The sequence below is a fragment of the Ochotona princeps genome, chromosome 1 (assembly GCF_030435755.1).
Source record: "Ochotona princeps isolate mOchPri1 chromosome 1, mOchPri1.hap1, whole genome shotgun sequence".
NCBI classification, from domain to species: Eukaryota; Metazoa; Chordata; class Mammalia; order Lagomorpha; family Ochotonidae; genus Ochotona; species Ochotona princeps.
The window spans coordinates 128,226,340-128,250,894 of NC_080832.1; the positions used below are offsets into that span (position 1 = coordinate 128,226,340).

At 44.1% G+C, this 24,555-nt stretch overlaps 1 long non-coding RNA gene across 1 annotated transcript in view; it reads left to right on the plus strand.

Annotated features, from left to right (window-relative positions):
• Positions 1–24,555, plus strand: part of LOC131480991 (uncharacterized) — a 293,554-nt gene that overhangs the window by 250,598 nt on the left and 18,401 nt on the right. The window contains exon 5 of the long non-coding RNA XR_009245954.1: positions 17,916–18,031. This is a non-coding gene — a long non-coding RNA (uncharacterized LOC131480991). The remainder of the gene's footprint in view (positions 1–17,915; positions 18,032–24,555) is intronic.

Here is a 24,555-nt window from a genome sequence, read left to right on the forward strand (position 1 = left end):
ACCGCAGCACCCAGTGTCCCAAGGATTCCTCAGTACCCTTTGCCCAGCCCCCAGGGGACTGATCATAGCAGGCTTGGGTACTGATAGATAATGATGCAGTAGAAGGCCACGTGGAGGAAGGATCTGAAGGTGCGTCATCGTGAATAGCCTCAAGTGTATTTGCATACTAGATGTTTCCAAGATGCTGATTTGGGGTAGGGTCCTGGCTTTTAAAATTTTTGAAAATTCTGTTTTTCATAAGGAATCACCAAAACGTTATTAGTGCTATTGATGGCTGTGTTTTTAAAAGTCGGTGTTCTGTAGGTATTTCTGAACCTCACCTGCGGGTCCTTTGTATTCATTAAACATTCAGCGCAATGTGCTGTGGGAGTTATTGCAGAGAGATATCACTACCAGATGATTTGGATATACTTTGGCTGTAGGGATCAACTTCAGTAGCATTGTGCGCAATAGCACAAAAGGAATTTGTAGTAATGTAAAAACTATACGATTCTCTTTTGGCTCTTTTTTCCTGAGGTCAATTGGACTGCACGAAACAGTTTCTTCGAGTTTGCTGTCTATTTCGGAGACATTAGCTTTTATCGTACGATGTTGTGGACGTGGTAGACAGCGCTGATTCTATATGTAGGATTAAACTTTGTGGAAAACAACAGTGAATTTTACTCTTTTTTTGATGCTTCAAATGATATTTTGGGCAAGTTTTGTTTCTGTATGGACTGTAGCCAGAATCCTACTGTTTTTCAATTTGTTTAAATGCAACAGCTTAGACAACATATGTACGTGTTCAGCTGAAGATAAAAGATATCATTATTTTTAGCCTATTACAAAGAAAACCACATTTTCTCTTAAATGTCTTGATCTAAAATCATTCGAACACAATTTCTGCACGAATCATTTCCAAGAGATTGACTGTCAAGGGTGGCGTTTTTTTTTTTTTTTAAGTAGCACTCCCTTAAGCACCAATAAGGCTTTGCACATTTAGATATATTCTAAGCCTGAAATGTGGTTAAAGATGTCAGTTTTTAAACAGCACTTTGAGAAGTAGTTAACTTAAAAGTACAGCAATTCAGAGCATACTAAGAATGATTTTGAAGAGTGTATCTGAAGACGCTGGGAAGAAAGTTGACAGGTGCACTACAATTAGGAGACAGGCAGGTACAACTCCCACTTGAGAAAACTTCTCTCATCTAACAGACTTTTGATGCTGTTGTAAAACCTCCAACAAAAGCCTCACTCCTGAATCTGCGCTGAAGAAATTCTTCCTCAAGGAAAGAGAAGTTTGGCCTATGAAGAAGGAAGGTTCCGGAATACATTTTCCTCTCACGTCTGGCGCTCGTGCCAATGTGTAGGTGTGTGTCCATGACCTTGTGCGTTTGTGTGTGTCCGATTGAAAAAGACTAGGGAACTTGCCACACGCTCCCCAGCTCCTCCCGCCATCACATTACATTGATCAAGTCTAATATTACATCGTAGCTTGTTGACATGCCCTGTACTTTGGCACAGAAGATGCCAATAGGTGGAAGTTGTACCTTCTCTCCTACAAAGATCTGAATATTTAAATAGGGGAGATAATTTACCTTCAGTTTGTCTTAATTAGATACAAGCATCAGATTAGATTTTAAATGAATGGATAAAGGTAATTCATGACATTGACAGTCTTACCACCTGCTTAGAAGAAGTAGTGCTCTCTGACCATCTGTGATAACCTTGTCAAGGTACATTTCTGGAATCATGTTATTTCTTTCAGAATTCAGATAAACTCTTACTGCCTGTGCCCCTTCTGTAGACATGTTGTCTGTCTGTCTCTTCCGCTCCCGCCCCCGCTCTGCAAAGAGACAGAAAGGAAATGGTAGGATGACAATGCCCACCATTCTGTCTAATAAGTTTATTCCTGCTAGCCCCATTCAGCAAAATCAGTGGGGGATGGAAGCTGTCTCTATTCTCTTCTGTGGCACTCCATACCAGATTATGTGACTGTACCCCTAAGGGTTCGCCTTCTTTAAAATATCTGAAACAGGGCCCAGCACTGTAGCCTCATGGCTAAAGTCCTCACCTTGAATGTGCTGGGATCCCATATGGGCACTGGTTCTAATCCTGGCAGCCCCAGTTCCCATCTAGCTCCCTGCTTGTGGCCTGGGAAGGCAGTCGAGAACGGCCCAAAGCCTTGGTACCCTGCACCCCTGTGGGAGACCTGGAAGAGGCTCCTGTCTTCTGGCTTCGGATCGGCACAGCTCCAGCCATTGCGGCTACTTGGGGAATGAATCATCAGATGGAAGATCTTCCTCTCTGTATCTCCCCTCTTCTCTGTATATCTGACTTCCAATAAATAATAAATCTTTTAAAATATCTGCGATAGCATCAATGTGACAGGAAGGAAGAAATTATACTTAAAATCTGTTCTCTACCACTTCCAACTTCTGGATCTGTGGGGCCGTTACTTCATCAATCTTCAGAGTTTATGTCCTTGTCCATTATGTTGTAATAATAAACCTCCTTGCACAGGCGTGTTGGGAAGGTTAAATGAGAACTGCAGTAGGAATTCAAGTGTTGTTGGTTTTAGAATGAAGTCAGGCTTTGAAAGGGGGATGCTTGCCCATCCATCTGTGATGCCCTGCAGGTGTGCTGGGTGGTGGGAAGAGCCACCTGAGAGATGATAGAACTAAGCCTCAGCCTTTGGTGGTGGATTTCCTCACCAACTTGTACCTTAAAAATTGCCTGGGGAGCATTCCAAAAGCCATAACCTTGGCTGCCCCCAGACTGATGGTGGGAGGACCTTTGTGAGTGGAACCCGCGCACTAGCATTTTCTAAAGCTCCCCGGGAGATCACGTGAGTGGCCAAGTTTGAGAACTGATGCTTCAGGAGGATTTGAAGAGCTCCAGTTCTTGCACGGGCTGCATGGATGACACCTGGAATTGTATAGCCCATCCTTTAGTCATCTGTGCTTACAGCAAACAGACTCAGACACTGCATGAAAAGTGAATTATTTCTATGTATCATATGTGTTTGAGTATAAATCAGATTTTTAAGTTCTCCAAAAAGCCCAAATGAATGGCTTGGTTTTAAGCTGGAAAAGACAAAAGAGGTCTCTAGACATCTGAGGACGGGGACAGTTCCTTAGAGGAGGAAAAACACAGAAGCAAAAGGAACTAGAGTAGAGAACCCAGCACATTCAGGCTGCTTGTTGCTTTTGGAAACTGGCCTTGCAAAAAGTGCCACCCAAGAGCTGGTTGGTTTGTCTGAAAGCCCACGATTGAGGCCCTGGTAAAAACAGGCCACATACTCAGAATGTGGAGTGACAGGGAAAAATGCTGAAGGATTCACTGTATGCTGAATACAGTCACTATAACCCAAAGCCACTTAATTGCGTTTTAGAATGATGTATATTTTAAGCTTTGTTGGGGGGTGGGGAAGCAAAAAGACGGAAATCTTCCTAAGCTTTAATTTTCTCTAATTTCTTCTCAACAAATGAGGCTGCAACAACTTGGAAAGACACATAAGGTGCATACAAAAGAGCAAAGGAATCATGAATATGCTCTCTACCATATACGAAAAAATTACCTGCAGTGGGTCAGTGACCGAGATCTCAGTGTTAAAACAATTAAATTCCCAGAAGACTGTTAAAACCTTCCTGACCTTGGATTTGTGGATAAATTTTACAGCATACCACCAAAAGGATAAGCAGTAAAAGAAGGATCAAAGATCATTTCAGGTCACATCGAAATCAACTTTCCAAATCAAAGGATATCTTCAAAAAAGGGTCAACAGTTAGCCTGCATAAGAGGAGGAAATATTTATAAAGCGTATTTCTTGTAAGAGTCTTGTTTGTAATATATCAGAAATTCTTCTAGTTAGAAACAAAGGCAACGGCTCAAGACAAAAATGGGCAAAGGCATTGAATAGACATTTCTCCACAAAAGAAACACAGATGGTCAATAAGCATGTGACAAAGTGCTTGTCATTATTCATGGACAGGGCAGTGCTAATAAAAGCCACAGCAAGATAACGCTTCATTCCTATTAGAATGGCCGTAATTTACTTTAAAAAGGAAAAGACCAGGTGTTGACAAGGATGTGGAGAAATAGAAATCTTCCTATGGGAGGGAATGTAATATGGCACAACTACTGTGTTAAAGCAATTTGGCAATTTCTCAAGTAGTTAATATTGAATTATCAAATGACCTCAAAATTTTAATTCCAAGATAATTGAAAACAAGTTTTCTTTTTTTGTTCATTTTTTTTTTTTTAAAGATTTATTATTATTGGAAAGCCAGATATACAGAGAGGAGAAGAGACAGAGAGGAAGATCTTCCATCTGATGATTCACTCCCCAAGTGAGCCGCAACAGGCCGGTGCTGCGCCGACCCACGCCAATCCGATGCCGGGAACCAAGAACCTCTTTGGGGTCTCCCACGCAGGTGCAGGGTCCCAAAGCTTTGGGCCATCCTCGACTGCTTCCCCAGGCCACAAGCAGGGAGCTGGATGGGAAGTGGAGCTGCCGAGATTAGAACCGGCGCCCATATGGGATCCTGGGGCGTTCAAGGCGAGGACTTTAGCCGCTAGGCCACGCCGCCGGGCCCCGAAAATGAGTTTTCAAAGTCGTGTACACAAATGTTCTTATTCATAATAGCCAAAAGGTTGCACTAGCCTAAGTGGCCACCAAATGATGACTGGATAGTAAAATGTGGTACATCGATACGATTACATTTATTCAGCCCAGGAAGGCATCAGGTGCTGATACAGGCTATACCATACATGAGTCCAGAAAATATTATGCTAAAAGAAGCTTATTACTAAAGGTCACATAGGATCCCACTTATATGCAATGTCTACAATATGCAAATATGTAGAGAGGAAGCGCATTAGCCATTTCCAGGGCCTGGAAGTGGGGAGGAAGAGATTAAGTTACTGTTCAGTAAATATGGGGTGCGGCTGATATTGTGGCTCAGCAAATTAAGCCGTCACCATCCCACAGTGTTATTTTGAGTCTCCAAGCGGCTCTGTTTCTGGCCCAGTTTCGTGTTAGTGTCCCGGGGAAGGCAACAGAAGATGGCCCAAATACGTTGGTCCTTGTCACTCCTGGCTCCTGGCTTCAAGACCTAGCCTTGACCTGGCTGTTGGATGGATGTTGGGCTACTAGGAGGGTAAAGAAGAAGATGGAAAAAAATTCTCATTCTCTTTCTTGCTCACTGACTGTGCCTTTCAAATGAATACATTAATATTTTCAAAATAGATATGGGGCATCTTTAGAGGATGATGAAATCTTCTAGAACTAGACAGTGGTGGTGGTGGTTCAGTGTTTTAATGGACTAAAAAGTCATCAAGTTTTGTGCATTAACAGAGGCTAAAATAGGGCTGCTGCCTGCAACATCACTGTCCAACAGAGATGCTGCTTCCAATTCCAACCGCTCCATTTCCGGTCGAGCTCCCCACTCACGGGTGAGTAGGTAGCAGAAGATGGCCAAAGGACTTGGGTTCCTGCCACCCATGTGAGAGACTTGGAAAAAGCTCCTGGCTCTGGCCTGGCCCAGCAGTGGCTACTGCAAATCTTTAGGGAGTGACTCGGCAGATTTAAGTTCTTTCTCTTCCTCTAACTGCTTTTTAAACAACCATCTAGAGGGCTTTATCCCTTCAACTGTCTGTAATTACGTTTTCAACCAGCACCGGGTTTTCCTGCATTGTCATTTACGTACATAGTCACCTATGTGGGTACAACTTTTTTTCCCAGGACTCTTAGCACTCACTGAATCCCACCCCTGGCCTGGAAAGGTGTGTATGTGTGTGTGTGTGTGTGCGCGCGCGCACACGTGTGTGTAAATTAGGGCACCTCAGGCTTCCTGGAGGAGTTTCCCTGTTCCTGGAATGAGAAATCGGCCTTCTTGTGAGAGCGTGTCATCCAGCTGGACTCGCCTCTCCCCACGTCACCAAGGGATATGAACCCATGGAGACAGATGGAGGAACTTGCACAGCGTTTCCCCACAAGCACAGACGACTCCTGAAAGTCACATGTTCAGAAATGTACATTCGCGTGCGGAGAGGAAGGGGTGAGACGGTTACTAAGCCGGGTTCCAGCGCCTTTAGTTCTGGATGTGGGAGAGTCGGCTCTGATGGCCTGCAAGGAGGGTCTCTGAGCCTACAGCAGGATGTAAAAGCGGAGAGAAGTTGTATTCATCATTCTCTTGATGTTCGTGTTCTGTTCTCTTTCTCTTTCTGCTGGGGTCAGCAGGAATGGGATTCTCCCCCCTCCCCTCTTTTAGATGAGTCTTATTATAATTATGATTATACTGAAAGACCTGGATGGGAGGAATGCTGCAATCTGAATTAAAAATAGCATTTTCTCTCCTCCCACACACAACACTTGAGTGTTCAGAATGCCTTTTATAAATGCAGACTTTTTGCCTGGCTAGATAAAAGAAGCTGTCACTTCATTTCCATAACGAAGTCTTTCCCTAGAGAATTCCATTGTTTTAGCAATAGAATTTTTGTAAAAGGCCTCTTATTTTCCCGGGGAAAAAAAAAAGGTAACCAAAATGAACTTTTGAGAGCTTTTTAGACAAAACAATTAAGGAGCAAGGGAGCTTTTCTCCTGCCTGGGTGCATGGGAGTTGTAACTGTGAGACTATGCCATGATCTGGAAGATGAAGGAAATGGGGGGAGAAACCAGTTATTTTTTTTCCTCCTGTTAGAAATAAGGGGGTTGGGGAATGTGGTTCCCTTAGAACACCGGGTGGCAAACAGATGTTGCTAATTCTAAAGAGCTTTAAATATTTATTTTTAAAGAGATGTTGGGAACTTGTAGAATGCTTCTTGTGTAAAGAACTGCTTTGGAATTTTTAATAAGCATGATCATCAGGGATTTTAATTGAGTTTCAAGACAAGGAAGACCAACTGTGGCTGTGGCTTGCCAGGGTCTCTGATGCAGAAAAGAGTAGTCGATATTTCCTTTAATTTGAACTTAACACGTGGTAGCAAGTGAGCAGTGAGGACCTTGGCCATGAAGTGTGACACGTAACAGGTTCCAACAGGTCTGTGGGCATGCGCTCACACTCCACATCACTCCCTCTGCTAAATCTTTGTTCCAAATAAGGCATCGCGTTGTCAACTCCACATTCATACAAAGAAAGACAATTGCATTTCTCGGTTCTTAGTCGGCACCAGGTTAGCCACATCAAAGTGAACCTGCCTTTGGTGTTTCTGCAGGTAATCCTGGGATTGAATGCCAGGTGGTATTTCTCTTCCGTGGTGCTCATAGCTAAGACCCTGGAAATCTCAGTTTCAGCAGAATAGTTCTACTAAGCCTCTCCCGAAAAGGAGAGAAGTTTTTAGTAGTGCCTTTGCCTTGCAATACTTTAGTTCTCATGGGTTCTGAAACGTATAATATCGAAGCAAAGAGGGACTACCTGGAGTTCTATGCAAGAAGAAGTTAACCTATAGAATATGTATTTGTTGACTTTTACTATGATAAAGCAGGCAGACCAGGTAGATGGGCAGGAGGGAGACAAATGAGGTTGACTTAATATTCCTATGGAAAGTTCTGTTGGTCCAAGATGAGCACTAGCCATACTTTTGTGCAGAATATCTTATTTTATAAATAGACAAGGAAGGTGCATCTTTGATAGAATGCTTTAAGGTTGTGCTTTTACTACAGTTACTTTAATGAATGTCGTTACTCCGATTTGTTCAAAAGGATGGGACAGGAAGAGATACTTGTGGATTCTGTCTTGTCCATTTATCTTTCAATTTCATACTTGGTGCAATGATGCCAGATAAAACATTGTAGGATGTTCGCTCTTTCCATTAGGGCAGGAAGAGAATGAGAAGCAAATATTTCTTCAATAGGATTTTTACTAATTTTAGTACTTAAAAAAAAGAGCAATAAACCAGAATCTGGAAGAGGCTTGGAGGATTGGACTCTGCCCATGGTTTCCCCTTTTAAGATTTATTGATTTATTTATTTGAAAAGCAACGTTAGCTTTTGCATACACTGGTTTATTCCCCAAATGGCTGCAAGCAGCTGCGGCTGGGCCAGGCCAAAACCAGGAATCAGGAATTCCATCCAAGTCGTCCATGTGGGTGGCAGGGTCTGAAGCCCTCGGGTCATCTTCTTGCTGTATAGCAGGGGGCTCGATGGGAAGTAGAGCAGCTGAGACCAAAGACTGCAGGCAGCACTCAGACAGAATGCAGGTGGTGGGTAAATGCGCTGTGCCAGGCCACGGGCCTCTAGGTTTGGCTTCTTGCAAGGGACCTTCACAACCCAGTTGTTGCAGTGTTTCAGAAATTACCAAAGCAGAAAGCACAAAGCCATGTCCTGTTTTCTGTGTGTGTGTGTGTGTGTGTGTGTGTGTGTGTGTTTTACCCAGTCCTTCTGCAGCACCCAAGCACAAACCTGACGTGCTCCAGCAGGCATAAGTACTGCTCTTCCCTGGGGAGACGGTGTGTTATGACAAACGCAGGCAGAAAGGGGATGTGCAACCACAGTGTGGCCACCTGGCTTCTTGATCAAGATCTCCTGGGCCTTGGAGCTCTCTACTGACCTCCAGAAATGCCCACGGAAGCCAAGTGCTAAACACATATGGCCAAGAATAAACTGTCAGTAAGGAGAACATGCCTTCTGGTCTTTAAACTGATTTCCCACAGACGTCATTCCACAGCTATTCAATGCAGAAGAGGGATTTCGAAAATCTGTCTCTTCAGACTCTATTTTATTTTCATTTTCTTCTTTATACGTAGACGTATTGTCTCTGGATGTATAATTATGTTTCATAGCATACGTTATGCTCTACCAATGAGGAGATGTAACCTGCATACAAATACAGACACCTGCAGAGTGCCTTGTGTGTGGAGGAAGCCTTACCTTTATGTGCTAAGCCATGCTAATAATAGGAAACAGTGCCATGGATCAACATGAATTCAACATGAATTAAACAATGGTTGATCACAGGAAGTTGGTTTTTTTTTTTCATTTTTTCAGTCTTTTTGTCTCTCTGGTGATACGTGTTCTTCAGGCAGTTACTAATTTTAGATTTTTTACTCCCTGAACACAAAGCAATTAATATCTGTAAAAAGAGACCCAAATGTATGTAAACATCCACAGATTGCCAGTTTGGAAGAAATTTCGCAGTGGATAAATCATACAAATTGTCAGGTATGTGTTTGAATGGGTAGCATGTGGTCCACCAGATAAATTGGATTCTTCGGAACACCTTGAGCTTTGGCCATGATCCTACACTTGGCTTACTTGAAACACTGACTGAAATCTGATCAGCTTTGTGCATTCCTCTGATTCCATGGGTTTCCTGGGAGTGGGGAGCCCTTGGCCCAGCATGGCTGCTCTTTGTGCCCCTCAGAGCTACAAGGAAACACTAGCTCTGCCTCCCCTGCTAAGCCTCGCATTCTGGTCCAGAGGAATCATTTCCAATGTCTTGGCTGCCAGCATCCCTGACTGCTCCTTTTTTTTCTCAGAAAGAAAAGAGATTTGGTCCTGAGTGGGAGGAGGAGGCTCCCCTGCAGAGTGTTTCATTGATGTGCTGTGTTCAGTGTGTTCCCTGTTGGCTTCTGTCATGGTTTTTTTTTCCCCAAGTCACCCAAAAGGGAGTTCTCACACTGGAGAACCGCTGAAGAAGGAGGCTTGAGGACATGTCGAAATGAGAGCAGAAGACTGCATTCTGAAACTCTGAGTCACTAAGTATTTCTCCGGGGGCTGCCATTTGCAGAAGCTCTCTGAGGCTTCGAAAACGCAGACACGCGCAGACCCTCCCTTCCCGCTGTGTCCCGCAGGCCTTGTGGGTGGAGGATGCCTATTTTCAGATACGGACTTCACATGATGAGTACCGTAAGGAAAAGGAAGGAAAATGAGGAGAGTTGATGCGCACAAGAAAAGCACTTCGGATTTCACGTGTCCGTTTGGGAAGGTGAAGGAAGGAGTCATCGAGAAAGTAGCTTTGGGTTGTCTGTGCAGGTGTGGTCTGAATGTTGACCTCTGAAAGAGCAGTGGGACTGTCCGAGGAAGGGAGAAAGGACTGCAGCTGGTTCCATGTGTTTGAGGGGAATGTAGGAAGTCAAGCTGGAAAAACATGTTTGGGCCACATTGAAAAGGTCTTCAGCATCCTGGGCCTGGTGCAATGACTCCATGGCTAAATCCTTACCTCGCTAGTGTTGGCATCCTATATTGGAACCACTTCATGTCCCAGCTGCCCCACTTCCCATCCAGCTCCCTGCTTATGTCCTAAGAAAGCAGTAGAGGAAATTGGGACCCTGCACCTATGTGTGAGACCCAGAAGAAGCTCCTGGCTCCTGGCTCCTGGTTTCAGATCGACTCAGCTGATGAAAGATTTTTCACTCCCTGTCTGTCCTTCTCTCTGTAAATACCATCTGCCTTCCCAATAAAAAAATAAATAAATCTTACAAAGAAAAAAGAGTCTTTGCCATCCAATAGAGAATGGGGAAAATTTCCAGTGAGTTGTAAGATCTAATGGGTGGCATGGAGAAGTGGTATTGTGCCATCTCTACTTTCAAGGTTCCATCCAATAGAGATGACTGTGATGGTTTGGAAAGAGATTATTAAAGGCAAGAAAGATGCATTTTCAGACTGCTGTAGGAGGGACAGAGCCTGAACTTGAATGATGGCAGAGGGAATAGAGAGGGAGAGGATGTAGGATGAATGAGGGGTAGCCCTGTAATGGACTCTGGGGGAGGGAGGAGGAACTGCTTTTCAGGGAAAAACATGGGAAGATTAGAAAACGTCTACAAATCATTTATCCTGCTGTATCTCACAGCTTGCTTTGGCATGTTGGCAGGGCCCACGATACAGATTGAAGAACTGTGTGCAATAGAAGGAAATTGCTACAGGAAGAGAAGAGAACTGAACAGATATCCTTGGGGAAGGCATGTCTTAAGAGCAGAAGGAATTACAGGAAGAGAAAAAGACAGAGGAAAATGAGCAATACTCAGTGATGTGAGGAGCAGCAGGATGCACCATTGGCTAAATCAGGCTATTTTGGAATGGAATTTATTGTATGAATTCTCTTTTTCTTTTTCGAGAGACAGACAGATAGAACTCCCCAGTGCTCACAGTGGCTGGGGCAGGACCAGGGAACACAGCCAAAAGGCAGTGACTCAATCCAGATCTCCCCACAGGGGTGGCAGGAATCAGATTACTTTCAACACCACCGTCTTTTCTTTTCGGGTCTGCATTGCAGGAAGCTGAGCTCAAGAACAGGAAGTGAAATTTCAAAATTGAACCCAAGCAGTGTGATGTGGGATGCATGCATTGTAATTTGTGTTGTAACCACTAAGCCAAATTGCTTGTACCTGATACATGAGCTTTCTTTTATATCATGTATGATACTCATACATGAGCTTTCTTTTGCTGTACTATAAATGATCATAGATACAGTGACTTGCAGGTGATACTTGTTCATGATTTCACAGTTCACATGGTCAGAAGTGTAGGTAGGGTTCAGTCTGTCCGGGGTTTCACTAGACTGAAATCTAGGTATTGGCTAGCCTGAGTTCGCAGTGTGGAGTTCATGGTCTTACTTGCAGCTCCCCTGGTTGTCTGTGTATTTTATAGCCTTGGCTGAGGGATCCAGGGCATTATTCTGTCTGCTTGTGCCCTGGATGCCACTCTTAGCTTCTCTACTGCCAAGGATAATTTTTTTTCGCATTAAATTTTATTTATTTGAGATTTAAATTATGTCTACAAAGTTCTTTCAAGGCCAAAACACCTATGTCCCATCGAAAATCCAGAAAAAGATTCCTGTGTCCCTTCAGGGACACAGCATCCTGGAGACCACTTAGAATTTTGTCTGCCACAACATAACTGAAGAATTTCAGGTTTAAATCTACTTTTCGGCATGGATGAGACAAGGGACCTCACTGCCATCAGAATTCAGATTTCTGTCCCTCTGCGTTGACCCCTACTATGGAGCTTCATTTTCAAGAGAGCTTGTTCCATGTGGTGCTCAAAGCGGCTCTCTTGGTGGCATCCTACTCCTGTGGTTATCACACAAGGGTACCTCCTTCCTCTGAGATCCGCCATATCTGAGAGTGGTACCTCAGCTCCAGCTGTTGGCACTTCCCTGAAACCAGTCACCCTGGCTAGAGAGGTTCAGTATTCTGATGTAAGTCATCTGCCAATCTGATGGGTGAAAGCATGAAGCCATCCTAGTCCCAGTACCAAAGACGATGGAGGAGACATCGTTCCAGAAGGTTGTTGTTTGTCTCCTAACAGCAGAAACAGGAAGTTGCAAGAACTATCGGGGAACCGAAACCAATACTAGAAGAATCTGTTGGGGTGGGCACTCAGAAAAGGTCACAGCATTTAGCAAGTCGTTCCAGACCTTTGGAAGAGGAGATTAGTAGACAGGGATAACACTAAAGGAGAGGTTCTTCTCAATTCAGAACCAATAGGTAAAAGAGTTAAGATCTCAGCCGGAGGGGCCACCAAAACTAGGTCAGTTCCAGGGGTGTGTGTGTTTGTCACCTTTTCAGTAAGAGGCAGTGTTCCTTCCAATGTAGCCATCTGTGTCTACGAATTCCATATGACAGATTCACCTGGTGGCAGGTAGGACTCCTTCAGGGGAGACTGCATCATCACCGAGCGTGTGCAGACTGCTCCCCGTGTATCATTATTCCCTAAACAAGCCAGTAGAGTAACTGTTTCTATGGCCTTTACGGTTTGTGGGGGGCATCTTTAGGAATTTCATGGAAAACATGACTTTTCGAAATGTATTTAATTTGAAAGAGTTAGAGGAAGAGGCAAAGGGAGAAGGAGGAGAGGAAGAAGAGGAAGAGAGATTCCATCCACTGGTTGCCTATCCAGATGACTGCACCAGCCAGGGAGATGGGCCAGACCTAAGACAGGAGCTGAAAGCTTCACTCTAGTCTCCCACATGACTGACAGGAGCCCAAGCACTTATGCTGTCACCTGCTGCTCTCCCAGGTGCATAGGCATGAATCTGGATCAAAAGTGGGACAGCCAGGACTTGAGTCAGCAACCCAAATGGGATTCTGACACTATAGGTGGTGACCTTTACCCACCTCATCATAGCTCCAACACCCAAACCTAAGTTTTGTTGGTTTTTTTTTTATAAAATGTTTGAGGTTTCCTCATATTAGACATGATCAGTCCTCTAGAGATAACTGAAAGTCTCTAGGGAGGATTTGTAGGTTCTATGCAGATCCTACAGTGACTTAAAGTAGCCCCCTCCAGTCTTGGTAGCAGCAGGGAGTTCCTGGAACGAAGCCCCAGGGATACAAAGGGCTGAGTGTACTCAAAAGAATCTCGCCCTGGGAGCAGAGGTTGTCTCTGCTTGGTTCCTGGCCCAGCGGAGGCAGAGTGGCATTACCTGGGAATTTGCTGGAAGCACAAGTCCTCTGGCCTGCCTGAAACAGACATTCTTGGGGGTGGATCCAGCAATCTGTAATTTAACAAGACTCCTAGCCGCTTCTGCTCCTGGTTCAAGATTGAGAATCGCTGCCCAGGTGGGGGGGGGGGTGTCTTCCCTCCACGCATCACAAGGAGTCCCTTTGAGGTGGCTTTGTCTAGCCATGGGAATCAAGGGTGTTGGCTCCTGGTGGTGAGAAGAGGAGGCCGGCTTTGTATATCCTGAAAGGAGGTGGTAGCTGCTCAAGGGGCACTGATAACTAAATATGTCATAGTCTGAAAGAACAGAAAGGAGAAGGCTGAGGTAGGATTTCATTGTTCATGAATTTGTGGAGAGCATCCCTTTGGGAGGCAGGTGTTGGAAGAGCTCCAGGAACTTGGAGAATGGAGAAAGGCAATATGCATTTGTATTGCAGCTCCCGAGTGGTATTCCAAGGGAGCAAGGGTTAAGTCCTGGAACACATTGGGGATATGGATCGTTTAATTTAAATTAAGACTCTTGGACTAGACACTCTAAGGAGGTTGCCAAAGAAGGCCATTTCAAGGTTTCCCTCATCAAGGAGCTTATAAATGTCTCAGCCTTCAAGACTTAAATAAATCCAGTGAAGTTGAAGATGTCAGTAATATACCAGAATGCTGAGTTGAAAAGGACCTTGGGTCAAAATGTGTGGTTGTTACTGAAGCTAGGATGGATAGAGAAGGAAAGGGAAATTGACATTGTGTCTTTTTTTTTTCTTTCCTGGAGACAGGATGAAACTGACAGCTTGGCCTCAGTTCTCTGATCTAGTGCAGGTTGTGGGAGCATCCTGACTGCAAGAAACCCTTTTCCTTGCTGAACATGCTAAGGTTGTCAAACTGCTTCCTCAGAGTCATGGTGACTACTCAGAGACTTTGAACTTGGAGTAATATTAGTGTATTTAGTAGGAGGGAAAAAAAAACGTTTTATCCCAGGCGTCTCAAATGGAAACAGAATCGAAGAGCAATTTTGGAATATTTGTTTCAGATCGACTTTCAAACAGACTCCAATCACAGAGACAACATGAATGAGCCTGTCTGAAGAGGCCTTTGTTTTATAGGATGAAGTGTGCGGATCACCACACTTCCTTAGTGGAAGGATTCAGATGAGACAGTTCTGGTCTGCAGGGAAGGGAAAAAAGGGAACACTTCTGATGGACAGGATGTCTATATCCGGTTTTACCCGTTAGCCTCATTATGTTCGCTGGAGTAAGTGGACAGACCACTGAATTAGATACCGAGAAAGAGGGAGGGCAGGTTACTGTTACAGGTGGGCCCGGATACTGATCAGGTCCAGGAGAGAAATAGAAAATACGCTGAAAGCCAAGAGGAAACCGGAAATTTGGAACCTAATCCAAGATGTTAAGTCTAAGTGTAATGTGATCTGTTTCTAGCCCTTTCTTGGGTGGGATTTCTTACCTCCAGGTGTGGCGAACAGGTGTCAGGAGGTTCTTTGCCTTGTGTGATGATGATAGGATGACTTTGGGGCTGTTGGGGGCAAAGTCTTTCTTCTGCTGTGTCAGATCTGAGACTTGCTATAACTAGTGTTCTTTGGGAGACACGAGGGGTTTTTGTTTTGTTAGTTTTAAAGTCAGAAGGAAGACTCCTGTCTTCTTACAATATAGTGAACAGTTCTGTTGCCCATTTCTTAATCAAAGTGATCCAGCCAAAATGGAAAATAACAAGGGTGTAGCAAAAATCAGCCATGCGTCTCAAGATCAGATGAACTCACGCTCAGGCTATTTCTTGTACCTTGAAACTTGCTGGCCTGGCTGGCTTCTCATCTTTTACTTCCTTCTTGACTGCTAAGTTCCCCCAATAAATGCTTCCTTGAGCTGCTCCTTCCAAAGGAGCGACCTCCACTGGGATTGCAAGCTGCAATGCTTGTTTTTGCTTCATAATGCCTGTCCCATTTAAAAATTGTGTATGTGTGTGTTCGTGCACTAAAAAAAAATTATCTGTTGATTTTTTTAAGAATTTATGTGTGTGTGCGTGCACTAAAAAAAAATTATCTGTTGATTTTTTTAAGAATTTATTTAATTGTTTGAAAGAGTTAGAAAGAGAAAGAAAGAGATCTTTATCTGCTAGCCTACATCCCTAATGGCTCTTACAACCTGAACTGGGCCAGAGGGAAGCCAGGAGTACCTGGGCTTTTTTCTATCTGCAGGCCATTAGCAGGGAGCTGGATTGGAAGAACAGCCAGGATGGGAACTGGTGTCCACACGGCAGACCAGCACTGCAGATGGTGGCTGAACCCACCACACTGCAGTGCTGGCCCCAGTTATAATTCATATCTCTCCGCTTTGAGATAAGGAACCCTGTAGTCACCCCCAACTGAACTTGGCCATCTTGGTGTAGTGACACCATAAAAAATTCTGTGGGATGAATGAGTTAATTAATCAAAAAGAACTTGGTAAACTGTATTCACTATAAAACGGATGGTTAATTATATGAGAAGCAGACACTTCCTCTCTCACTTCTGTCCTAATTTTGTCTCTCCATTTTTTTTCTTTAATTTTTATTGGAAAGGCAGATTTTAAAGAGAGAAGGACAGACAGGGAGAAAGAGCTTCCATCCTCTAGTTCCCTTCTCAGATGGCCACAATCGCTGAAGCTAGAAGCCAAGAGCTTCCTCCAGGTCTTCCACACTGGTGCAGGGTCCCAAGGCTTTGGACCGTCCTCTACTGCTTTCCCAAATCACAGGCAGGGAAATGCATGGGAAGTGGAGCAGCCAGGACAGGCAAGCCGGTGTCCATATAGGCTGTCATTGCTTGCAGTTGGAGATTAACCAGGTGCGCCATCACACCGGCCCCTTATCGCTCCATTTGTTTCAACGTCTATATTTTGAGGTGTACTTGTGTTGTGCCCCGGTTTTGAGATCCCCAGAAAATCATCAGGAGTCTGAAGTCAATGCAAATGCATAAGGCGATTCATTCAGACTAGGCTCCCAACCGCAAGCTGCAGGGTTGAACAGCACAGGGTTCTTATACATTTCAGGCCAATTCCATAGAATTATACAGTCATGATCGGTCAGTTTAACTGTTCACCTTTACAAAGAGCAAGTTGGCAGGCTTCTATTCGTGGGTTTGAAGCAAGCAACTTTCAAAAAGTACAAACTGGTGGACTATAGGGCAGTGAAGAGCCTTATCTAACACCAGGGACTGCCTTCCTGAGGAGTGCTCTGCCTATGTGTCCTGCCGGGTGTCCTGCCGGGTGTCACATAGACTGTCAGGCCTGGAGTTCACACAGCCCACAGCCAAGCAAGCAAGGCAGAAATCACAAAAGCAGAAAACACCTAGGTTCTTCAGTACAATCCATGCTGCTAACTTGGAGGGGAGAAATGAGGTTGGCACGTGTGGATGATTTACGTGGGAAACATGCAGAATAGTGGCTGAGCACTTAAATCCTGTGTGTTCCATGGTCCTCAGTGCTACTCATGTAAATTCCTATACCTCAAGTGCCCTTCTCAAGAGTGCACATAGTCTGAATCACTAGATAACAATGGCCCGAAGCAACTATTCCCCAGTCTGCCTTAAACAGGGTGGGGCGAGAAGGGGGGACTGCAGAGGAAGGCCAAGAGATTCGGGTGTGGGAGATATTAATGGTTAAGATGTGGAACAGGTGTTCTCACGAAAAACAGCAAGCAGACACCCCTTCTCCAGTGTCTTTCCAACAGGACTGCATAGCCCACTTCTGTGTGTTATCTTTGGTGGGCAGAATGGCCGACAGCCAAGTGGAAAATTTCACAGAAGCGCAAACTCTTCGGCGTGGGTGATACTGCAAACCGGTGGTCTGCGAGAGCTGTGTAGCATGTGCCAAATCATCACACTGCTGACCATGCCTCTCAAGCCCACTGTGTACTCTCACTTCCCTTAGCTTCCTGCTCCGGGACCTTGCCTGCCTTTCTCCTACAAGTTCTGCATGATGCTGTTGCATTTCTCTTCTCCCCACTGGGTACGAGCATAGCAAGCTCTGCAGGCATGTGGGTACTCCAGGGCTATCTGAGTGTTGGAGCCTTGCCAAAGCTGGCTTTTCTATCCTGGCTTGGAGCTCAGCAAGAGACTAAGACCACTAATAATACTCTGTGTTTACATAGAGTCTTTTCTTTTAGGCAACTGAATGCTTTGCAAGTAGCGTCTTATTGATCTTTCTAGCAACCCAGTGAAGCATGAAAATTCGCACAGGAGGTGTTAGTCCTTCCGCCCCTTTGCAGAGAGTCAAAACAAGTGGCTTATTTTGAAGTTGTGCTGCAAGTTTGTGTCTCAGCTAGGATTGTATCTGAGATCTCCCAGAACTGGTTATCACTCAGTGGGAGAGGTTGAGGGGCAAGGCTACTTGTGCCATGCTATGTCCCCTGTGGCAAGTGCAAATAGATTGAATTTCTTATTTAAGAGTAAGGGACTGAAAGACGGTCTTGGTCAGCGTTGTTGTCGGTTGGGCTACATGATCTCCTGTTGAGATGATGAGTTACAAGGTGATGCATTTACCTTTTTCTTTCTCTTCTGTTCCCGTCCTAGGTCCTTTCCACCTCTCCAGGGAAGGAAGAAAGGCCCGGAGCCCTCCCGCTTCTGTAGGACATCTTCATGGTGAACTGTAGGCTGAGGCTACCTGGGAACGTAGCACAGTGAATGCTGTAAGTTCATGGTCAAGGGTAGCATCTGCAGTGGCTGGCCTTGTGAGAGTTTGTAAATCACTATGGATAATTGATACTGGGCATTAAGGGTATTAGCATGAGACCTGGGTGATTATCTAATTAATTTGGGTTTTTTTTTGGTGGGGCAAGTTTTGCCTGTGTTTGGCACCAGCATGCCTTTCTCGTAGCTTCTAAAGAGACAAATACTGCTCATTGTCTCACCTTGGAATGAATAAGTAGAACTCAGTGATTCTTTCATTGTGGACAAACCCTTTCTGCTGGTCCAGTTCTTGAGGGTGCATGAGAAGGGAATCCAGTTCTCCAGGCTGAGGATCAGCAGCCAGGAGTGGCAAGCTACCACTGTTCTTATTGATGTGAAGATGCCATTAGGATGGTGGTTTTCTTTCTGGCTTTCAGTCTTGAAATACAAGTTTAAGCAGTTGGTTTGGTGCTTCTGATTCAAAATGAACTGATTCATTGGTTTGTATTGGGTTAGTAGGTTGGGAATTCAAGATGCCTGTCAGTGAAGGTCACCCTTCAGGAGAAGTTCAGTTTCAAATGACTGACAACAAGTTAGGGGCCTGATGGAGTTGGTGTGCTGTGAAATAAGCTGGAATTTGCTTGCTGTTGGTGCTTCCTGAAGATGTTGGGTGAGCTTTAAATGGAATCATACAAGGTTAGAAGGGACCAGCAAAGGATGTAGAGTTCTTCAAAAAGTTCATGGGAAATACATGCTATGAAAACATGTGTAAATTTCTAAAACATGTTCATATCAAAGGAAGCTCTTTCAGATCTATTTTCCACAAACTTTTTGAACCATCCAATACAGGTATAGGAGACAGGATGATCTATGAACATCAATCACAAAGAAAAAGTGTCATCTTTAAATTTCAGAAGATGGATTCCAATTTCGGCTTTCCTGTGTGTTTGTGTGTGTGCACATGTGTATCTGTAGAGCGTTGCATACATAATATGTATTTTGCATGGTTTTGTTCTTAGTGGTTTTGGCTTCTTAATAATTCAATCAGAAAGAAAAGTTCTCGGGAGTTTAGTGTCTAATTTTTTTTTTCGGTTGCCTTAAGCTTTTTCAAAGTCTAAGGTGCAGCATTGTCAGGCATAAGAGTATTGCTATCCCAGAGGAAAAATTGCCACTGAAGTCTTAAAAATTTCAGGTGTTTCTAAACCTTTGGGGGTGTATGTATCCAGGAAATACCTTGGGATTAAATGGTCCTGTGAAAATTAGCTTATAACAAGCTCATTTAAAACCTCCCGGTGCTGTATCATAAACAGAACCAGAGAAGATTCTGCTGGTGTTTATTCTACTTCCATTTCATACCTTTGGCCACACTGGTTCTAGCAGAATGCCCTCAGCTCCTGGAATCATTGCACTTGACTTCTTTTCCCAGAGATACCACCAAGGTCAAGGGAATCGGCAACTTTAGACAAGTCACCAACCCCACAGTTCTGCTGCTGTGTGCTACGTGTTCTTTGAGCACAAAACATCCTGTTTTCAGGTTCCATGGAGAGCAGAGCTCTGTGTTCCTTTGAAATATCTCTTGTTAAAAATCCTGTCACTTTCAAGGTATCATTTCAGATCTACTTGAACTTGGGCCCTCCAGGTTGCAGTATTCTACTAGGAGTTATTTTCCTGTTTAGAATGTACCTAGTTACCTAGTTAGAATGTTATTTCCCTGTTAGAATGTAATTTTGATGATAGGTTTTAAAGCATTTTTATGCTAGGAATTAAGTATCTCACAGAGAAGTCTTTAGGTGTTACATTCTATTTAAACGACCAGCAGAGATGCTATAATCAAGATGGTTTTTGTTTTAAATGTAGGGTTTTTGTTTTATTAAGCCATTGCTTTAGCTACTTTTATGACACTCAGTTGGACCCCAACTCCTAATTGAGCTTTCAAGGAAATTCTGAAATCGAAACTTTGAAAGGACACGTGACAGATACATAGTGATTTTTGAAATCTTTTACAAATGGGAGTATATAAGGTGAGGAAACAAAACAAAACAAAAAGGTGAGGAAGGGAGAGACTGAACTAAATTCCAGTGAACTCTTTTAGATGCCCGGAACTTTATTGCCAAAGCGCACTTGCTCAGGAGGGAAGAGAATCCCCAATTTTCTTATTAAGTTCGGGTATCAGGAACCTCTTGTAATCTTCACGCACACTGCACAAAACTGAGCTTCTGTTTTTCCCCCTGGTTTTAGTGTTGTGGGTGGCCTAAGGCCTGTGCCATGGAGAACCATTCTAGAGAAGGCAGGTGACTGAGCACAAGCCTTTGTTTGCACACAGATGCGGCAAAGGTGCGGGTGCGTGAATGTGTGTTACACTCATAGCAGCTGTTGCGAGTCGGATTCCCATCTTTGACAGTCCTTGTAGGCTGCACTTCAAACCCGCGCTGCCATGCTTTCCTCCTCTGTGCGTCTCACCAACTGCCTCGTTAGTTGTGAAGGTGTCCCAATCTGGCTTGGCAAGGTGGTGTCCTCTACAAGGATACAGTGAAAACTGGAGCTAAGGGTTTGGAAGGCTTGGTTTTATGCATGATGCTGCGGTTAGCTATCTGACTTTGAGCCCCTACACTCCTTGGGTCACCATGGTATAATGGAAGATTCTGGTGCTTCCTTGAGCTCTACATGTCTGCCATGACCTTAAGATCAGCCTTTCTACCATGCCTCCTTCAATGGAGTTGGAAGCCTTACACACCTGTGTGCTTGCTCAGTGCCCAGAAAGCCAACCACTGTTACTGGGATGGTGAAAGACATTGTAAAATACAGAGCAGAAGGCTGGACTACTATTACATAATTCTCTGCCTCCCCAAGGAATTAAGGCTGAAGGTTCTTCCAAACTGAAGATTGAAGTCCTTAATATAGCACAGGCCATGGAGGTGTTAACTATTGGAGACGCAAATGACTGCATGAAACTGATTAGAATCTTATAGGGCCTAGCTCTACCACTATCTTGATTCAGTAAATTAATTTTACTGTTTTCAAAAGGCAGGGCAAGGATACTTTAAGCTAAGGGAGGGAGACTAGGAACCTGGGGCCTGATGGTATCTCACGTCTGCCTTCAAGGCACCGTTTAAGAGCTCAGTTTCACGGTGAGGGTAGAAAATCAGACATTTAAACAAAAATTATGTCAATCATTGTCATGAAATCCTTCCCATAAGATCCTCAGGCAACCATGTGATGATTCAAAGATATTCATTTGTGAACTTCCTAGGGTAATCATTTTAGTTGTTTGAATTTAGAGCTTATACTCATTTGTTGCTTTGAAAATTAAACAGGAACCATTCTTGGACTTGACTGTTCTGAAACTACCCCATCTTTACACGCAAATGTTATTAACTACATAAAGTTAGAAATGGATCTGTTTAGCACTTCTCTAGTTCCCTTGTCAGAGCAGACCTATTGAGGCAGGGAAAGGCTTCAACAATTCATGGAGGGGCCAATGTCATGCCCCTTGGGGTTAAGCTGCCTGTAATAGTGGTACTTCATATGGACACTGGTTTGAGTCCTGGTTGCTCTATTTCTTATGTAGCTCCCTGCTAGTGTACCAGGGAAAGTGTCAGAAGATGGCCCATATTCTTAGACCCTTACACCTATGTGGGAAACCAAGAAGGAGTTCTAAATTCCTGTCTTCAGCCTGGCCAAGTCCTGGCTGTTGTGGCCCTTTAAGAAGTGAACCAATGGATGGAAGCTTGCTTTGTGTGTGTGTCTTCCTCTCTTTCCCTAACTCTGACTTTCAAATTAAAGTTTTAAAGATTATGATTTTTTATAAGTTGATATAGTCACCAGAGTTGTGGCACAGCGGGTTACACTGCAGCCAGTGACACCAGCATTCCATATGAAGTACAGCTTAAGTCTCAGTTGCTCTAATTCTGATCTGGCTGCCTGCTAATGTTCCTGGGAGAACAGTGAAAGATCGCCCAAGGGCTCGGTCCCCTCAGCTGGAGTCCTAGGCTCCTGCAGGCTTTGACCTGGGCCAGCCCTGTTCGTTGCAGCCATGTGGGGGAGGGCTGTTTAACTAGCAAATAGAAGATTTCAGTCTCTCTTTCACTCTCTCAGGGTGTGTGTGTGTGTGTGTGTGTGTATGTATGACTTTTGTCCTTCAATAAGTATCTTTTTAAAATGTTCCTGGAAAATGGATTCAAATGAAGTTTATTTTGGTGCAAACGCTATTTGGAATCCTTGTGTATGCTTTTATAACATATATCTGCCATAAAGCATTTTTGAAGATCCTTCACATGTATGGACTTATGGAATCTTTTGCATAAAAGTGAACTCATCTTTTCATTTCATTTCGCATGAACTCATTGAAGTATCCTTGTTGGTAAAACAGCGTCCACCCCGTCCTTTTTGTTCTTCTAGTATGCTGTGTTCTTCTGAGCATTTTATATTTTGTTGTTTGGGTTAATCACACATCTCCTTAACTGGACTGCAATAGTTTTGATGATGACGGTGATGATGATGATGGTGATATTATCCGGTGAATTATTAAAACCTAAAATCCTGCTTGACCCATGGTGGCCCATCAGTGTTTGTGGAGGGAATGTCTCAGAAGGGAGTAAGTGAATTTCTAGGCTTATTGTGTGTGGGCGAAAGCTGTAAGGAAGAAGACCAGGAAGTCTGTGCAGTGGGAATTGCCGGTGTGTCGCAGCGTGAGGGGAAGGGGCTGCTGTGCGGAGACCGATCTGTTTTCATTCCCTTAGAAAATGCTCCATGTCTGTGATAGATGTAAGTAAATTTTTATTTATTTACTTTAAATTTTTTTTAATTTTTTTTTATTTTATAATACAATTCCATAGGCTCTGGGATTTCCCTTGCCCCTTCCCTAAACTACCCCCTACCACACACACACACACACACACACACACACACACACACTCGTTTCCCCATATTTTAACAATACCCTGACCACACCTAATCTCTGCTGATCTTGAAAGCTAAGCAGGATCAGGCCTGGTTAGTACTTGGATGGGAGACACTTCTTTAAAAAAAAATGGTATTAGACTCTCAATAGTTTGGGGATTTTCTGTACATTTTTTTAAAAGACGGCAGTATACCTATTTTCTCTCCTTTTCCATTTGAGTGGTTTTGCTTTGTGGGTTGTGAGCAGCCTGCCCTGGCATCCCGTGAAGGCAGGTGGTTTGGTCTCTGATGACTGTATCATTTCATCACTGCTTATGTAAATCTTTACTCTCACTGTGGGCTTGGGTCCCAGGGGATGTGCCTGCCTAGGAGGCGACTATCTGGAAAGTGGCTGGAGAGTGCTTCATGGCCACAGCACAACTGGGAAGGAAGAAACAGTGTATCAGAGAAATTCAGCTGGGGCGAGTGTGTGACGCACAAGGGATGAGCAACAGTCTTCTTAGGGAACCATTGCCACTGCTGTTTGGTTACTTTTTTTTTTTTTTGGAGAGTCGCACAGGAACAGACATACAGCTGTTTTAAGTCCCTCCCTCTGGGTTCAGTCCCCACACACCTACAACAGCTGGGTCTGAAGACCGAAAACAGAAGCCAAGAACTCAATCCCAATCTCCCCTCTGGGTGGCAGGAATCCACTTTACTTGAATCCATCATTTGCTTCCTCCCTGGATACTCTGTAGCAGGAAGCTGGAGTCTGCAGCAGGAGCTGGGAATCAGATCAGATCCCCTTGGCGTGGGATGCAGGGGTCTTCACCTGCACCTTAACCTCTAGGCACGTACTGCCTTGGTTTTTTGAGGACATAAATAAATAAATAAATAAATAAAAATAAAGGCATCTGAAAGTTGGTTATTAACCAGACTCCTTTTTAGAATAACTGCTTAGGGTACAGGAGTTACATAAGTCCCAGGAAGAATCAGAAAGACTAAAGTCAGTACCCTCGAGTGCCTGTTTAAACAGCATTGCACTGGCTTTATACATCTTGAGAAAAAAAAAAAAAAAAAAGGAGCTGAGTGTCTGGTCTGCAGAGTCCGAGAATTACACATACACATTCTAATAACAGCAATTTGGGAATTTCCCTGTGTGTCTGTCAACTTATGTGTTTTAGCTTGGCCATCTGTGGAACCAAACTCTCTGGCACTATCATTAAAAAAAAAAAAAATCTGAAATAGATGAGGCGGGTCAGGAGAGAAGGGAAGATTTTGCTGTTAGCTAACTGAGCAGAGACATCTTCTGTAGTCCATCTGTGGTTTGAGCTGCAGATTCTCGGGGCAAAAAGGCCTTGACAGGAGTGGAACCCTGCACATCTTCTGGATTCTCCTAGGCAGACTCAAGCCCTGGAAGATACTGTGTTGCTCCTGTTAGTCTCACTTACTCAGGCTCCTTCCAATTGCTTATTTTTTTTGCTAGCCTCACTCACGTCTAGGCACGGCCACTTGTTCATGCACCGGAGCTGCAATCTTGGGTGGGGCCGTTGTGTGAGTTGCCACTTCTGAGCATCGCAAGGATGACATTGGTAGTAGAGGCAGGTGGCGCCCAAAGGAATGATGGGTCAGGTCCCTCCGAGCTGGATCTGGCAGCAGGACGGAG